A 5,197-nucleotide genomic window follows, 5' to 3' on the forward strand; every position below is an offset into this window, starting at 1 on the left:
ACTGTTCACACTCCCTGTGTAAATGTATAGTGCTTGCAAGGTACTGGTTGTATGTTCATTCCCTGGTCTGTATTGTCTGCATTGACTGTATGAACTCCTTCAATTTGAGTGTATTTGCTGCCTGTTTCAGCTGTTCTATGCATAGTGACTGACCTTTAAAGATTAATAAAGCATTGATTCACACTGACTCTCGCTCTCAACAATACTGGCTCCAGCACGTTGCATGTGGATTACAGCAGCTTCTCAAGACTCTCACGATTCAGTCGTTTCACACCAGCTGCTATCACTTCAATGGAAACCAGAGAAACCGTTCCTTCGGCCCTTTGCCAAGCAAAAACAGCCACCTAACTATTCTCTAATCCCATTTTCCAGCACGTGGTGCATAGCCTTGGCATCACAAGTGCCCATCTAAATCCCTCTTCGATGTGAGGGTTTCTTCCTCTGCCCCACCCCCTGCTACCTTCCAGGCAGTGAGTTCCACACTCCCACCACCTTCTGGGTGAAAGCGTTTTCTTCGTGTCTTCTCCAAACGTCCTGCCCCTCGCCTTCAATCTATGCCCCTTGACCCCTCCACCAAGGGAAAAGTTCCTCCTTATCTGTTTCCCTCATCATTTGATACTTGGCGGTCATGCTACCCCCCCCCCCCCCCCCCCCCTTCATCTCCTCTGTTCTGAGGTAAACAACTCCAGTCTGTCCAATCTCCCTGTGTAGGTGAAACCCTCCAGCCCAGGTCACAGCCTAGATGCTGTCCTCTGCACCCTCTCCAGTGCGATCACCTCCAGATCACTGCCACTTCACCATGGTTCAGGTATCACTTCATATAGACAGGAGCATGGCCCACCATTTATTAATCTCTGATCTGATGGAGCGTTACCTACACTTTCCTGCCTCTTTCCCCCTTAACCCTGGCTTCCCTGCGCAATGAAAAAAAATCTGTCAAACTCAGCCATGAATCTATTCAATGGCCCCCTTTCAATGATCGCTGCGGACAGAGTCCCAAACACTGAAGACCCACCAAATGAAGAATGTTCCTGATGACCAGGGTGTCCAGAACCAGGGGCTCACAGTTGAAGGGTCGGGGGGAGGCCATTTAGGACAAAGATGAGGGGAAATGTCTTCACCCAGAGAGGGGGGAGCCTGCGGAATTCTCTGACACAGGAAGCGACTGGGGCCGAAACGTTGTTTTCAAGAAAGAGTAAGATGTAGCTCTCGTGGTTAAAGGGGCTCAGATTAGAAGGCAGTGGGAGCAGTGTCTGGGTTCAAACCCAGAAGGATGAGGTGTCCTTCCTGCCTCCCTCATCTCCAGAGCACAACTCCAACCATCGAGTCCCAAGGCTACCTCCTGAGGCACTGACTACAGCAGCCATGACCAGTTCGTGTGAGGAACCATGCGCTGGTGTTGAGGTGACTCATTTTGTCACATTTCACACTCAAAGGTTCTGGGTTCACAACCACCCCCAGTTTTTGGTCCACCATAGCCGTAGACTTCACACAGACTGAATTCTCCCTCACCCTTTCATCTGGTGTTTATGTCTGGCAGTTGTCAGACCACAACTGGAATACTGTGACCCAGTTTGGGGCCCCGCATCTAAGGAAAGATAGCCTGGACATTGAGGGCAGTTCAGAGAACGTTCACTTTGGCTGATCCCGGGGATGGCGGGACTGTCTTATGAGGATGGTTGGGACTGTTTAGAACAATGAACAGTCTAGAAATACACAAGATTCTTAGGGAACTGGAGAGGGTAGACACGAAAAAGTAGAAAAGGTGGGGTCTAGGATTATCAGCTATGATTCTCATTGAATGGCAGAGCATTGGCGATGGGCTGAATGGCCTACCTCGCTCCCATATCTACTGATATTAGGTTTGTGATCCAGAATAGCGTTAAAGGTTACCGTGGAAACAGATACAAATGTGGAGCTACAGCTCCAATCAGATCTGCCCATTATCCTGTGCATAGCCTTGCAGCTTGCTGTATGATCTTATAGAACTAAAAGGACTCATAACAACAAGAACATATGAACTAGGAGCAGGAGGAGCCCATTCGGCCCCTCGAGTCTGCTCCGCCATTTAATAAGAGCATGGCTGATCTTTTCACGGCTTCAGACCCACTTACCCACCATCTCACCATAACGCTTAATCCCTTTACTGTTCAGAGGACAGCGGATGCTGGATCAGTTGTTAACAAAACTGTCTATCTCAAATTTTTAATTAAGCAAAGATAATAAGAGGAAAAGTGATTGGAGTTAGGTCACAGATCAGCCATGATCTCACTGAACAGTGGAATAGGTTCGGGTGGCTGAACAGCCTCCTCCTGTTGCTATAAACCTGCACATCCCCATAAACGCCAAACCCTGACAACGATGGTTGCAAATGAAGTGTACTGTATCTTATTTTAATCCATGCAGTTTTAAAATTCTTTAACAGAATGTGGTAGTTATTAATAAATACATAAAATCTATTTATTAATAATGATTGAGCCACAATGTTGTCCTCCCTGCAGCACGGTGGCTCAACGGTTAACACTGCTGCCTCACAGCGCCGGTGACCCAGGTTCGATTCCAGTCTCGGGTGAATGCGTGTATGGAGTTTGCACATTCTCCCCGTGTCTGCGTGGGTTTCCTTCGGGTGCTCCGGTTTCCTCCCACAGTCCAAAGATGTGCCAGTTAGGATGGATTGGCCATGCTAAATTACCCAAAGTGTCCAGGGATGTGGGGGCGAGATGGATCAACCATGGGAAATGTGGGGTTACAGCGATAGGGTACGGGGGGTGTGGTGAGTCTGGCTGGGGTGCTCTTTGGAGGGTTGGTGTGGATTTGATGGGCCAAATAGTCTGTGTCCACACTGTAGGGATTCTATGATATCCTCTCAATGCAATCCACACACAAATCCCATCTACACTTACCCAAGTCACTTAAATCTTGTTGGAGATACAGAAAAGACATAAAAACTCTATTCATGCCCATCCCCCTTTTCAGACCTTTACTTTGTTTTGTGTTTAAGTCATTATTTTATTTTGTAATAAGAAAATGCAATCAAACCCAGTACTCAAGGCCTTTGAGTTATCAAAGGGAAGCAATGAACTTTCTTTAATTATCCTAAAGAGGAGGAAAAAAAGCTGCAGATTCATTTGTCTTATTTAGCTGCTTGTGACAAATTGTTAATAAGACAATTTGGCAACTCTGCACGGATCATAAATTGCGAGGAATTAAGCAGAATTATTCTAAATTACAAATGTTTAATAAAAAAAAAGCGAAATCCTGCTGAGCAGGAATCAGAAATAAAGACGGAAAGAGAGAGAGAGAGAGAGAGAGCCAGAGTTAATGTTTCAGGTCAACATGGGGGTGAGGAATTTCAGTTCTGAGGATGGTTGGAGAAAATTGAGATTGTGCATCATGGACATGAGAAAGCTGAGGGGAGGTTTGATTTAGGTGCTCATCAAAGGTCCAGGTAGAGTGCAGAGGCTGAAAACGGAAAAATAATTCACAAAACAAGTAAAATTGATGTGGGGAAAAAAAAAACGTCCTCATATATACTCTATACTCACTGGAATTTAGAAAAATGAGGTAATCATATTGAAACTTATAAAATTATCAAGGGAATGGATAAGATAGAAGCAGGGAGGTCGTTTCCACTGGAAGGTGAAACTAGAACTAGGGGGGAGACAGCCTCAAAATAAGGGGGAGCAGATTTCAGACTGAACTGAAGAGGAATCTCTTTACCCAAAAGATTGTGAATCGGTGCGATTCCCTGCTCAGTGAAGCAACTGAGGCTATTTTGTGAAATGTTTTCAAGGCAAAGACAGATAGGTTTTTGAACAGCAAAGGAATTAAGGGTAATGGTGAACAAGCCACGATCTTATTGACTAATGGAGCAGGCTCAATGGGCTAGCTGGGATCATCCTGCTCCTTTTTCATCTGTTCTCACACGGTGAGTAGTTAGGGTCTGGAATGCACTGCCTGCAAATGTGCTGGGGGCAGGTTCAACTGAGGTTATTCAAATAAAAACAGGGGTTACAGGAAAATGGCCTGGGTTGGATCGAAGACAAAACACTCACAAAGCCCAGTGTAGAAACAACGGGCTGAATGTCCTCTTTCTGCACAAATGACCATCTGCTGCCCTCCAGTGGCCTGAATTGGAAAGGACAGGTTTATGGGTGAAGGCAAGGCATTGGCACAAAGGGAGATGCTCAAAGTGAGACAGTATGAATAGCTGAATGGCCTCCATCCATGCTATAAACTTTGGCCATTCTATGACTTCCTTCTGATGGGAAGTCTGAAATGTTACGGTCAAGCACAGCAGGAAAAGTACAACAGGTCAGGCAGCATCTGAGGAGCAGGAAAATTATGTTTCAGGCAAAAGCCTTTCATCAGAAAAGGCCCAAAATGTCGATTCTCCTGCTCCCCGGATGCTGCCTGACCTTTCTCAGCACCAAGCTCACGACTCTAATTTCCAGCATCTGCAGTCTCTCCTTAGTGTCTCTCCTTCCACTAACGCTGTCAAACATGCTGAGTGCTCCCAGCATTCCCTGGGGTTATTGCCAATGTTTAATACCAGGTTTGCCATCACATGGGACGGGCAGTGGTCCCGTACTGACTGGGCTGACACCAGGTCAGCTTGCTGCAGAGCACTCTCCATGGTGGGAAATTCCAGTGATATTCAATCAGGTGAGTGAGCCACTATGCTTCTGTTTGTGGGTCGGTTTGTCTGCTTGATGGGAGAGCTGGGTCTGCGAAAGGTAGAAACCTTGGCTAGGATTGTGATCCAGTTATGGAGTCAGGAACAGAGCCAGACACGTGGATAGTCTCACCTGCTGCACATTGAAGTTTAGACATAGTTTAGACATTGAAGAATAACATAGCAATGACACCAGTCTTTGTGCATGTTACAGCGTTTATTCACATAGCTTTAAGAGGTCCACTCCACACTTCAACACCAGCCCTTCCCACAGTTGGATTCACTTAACTCCACATCAGGTTCAACCAGTCAAACACAGTGAGCATCCATAGTAAACAGACTCACATCATCAAACACAGAGCAATGGAACACCAACAGCATCCCGACCTGCAGCTGTTTTTCTTCGGCAGGAACAGGTTGGGTAGGAATCATACGTGACTTTAAGCTCATTAAGGTAATAGAGGCCATTGATAGAAGACCCCCACCCCCGCCCCCCCCCCCCCACCCCCACCACTTCCCAGT

The sequence above is a fragment of the Chiloscyllium punctatum genome, chromosome 49 (genome assembly GCF_047496795.1).
Source record: "Chiloscyllium punctatum isolate Juve2018m chromosome 49, sChiPun1.3, whole genome shotgun sequence".
Lineage (NCBI taxonomy): Eukaryota > Metazoa > Chordata > Chondrichthyes > Orectolobiformes > Hemiscylliidae > Chiloscyllium > Chiloscyllium punctatum.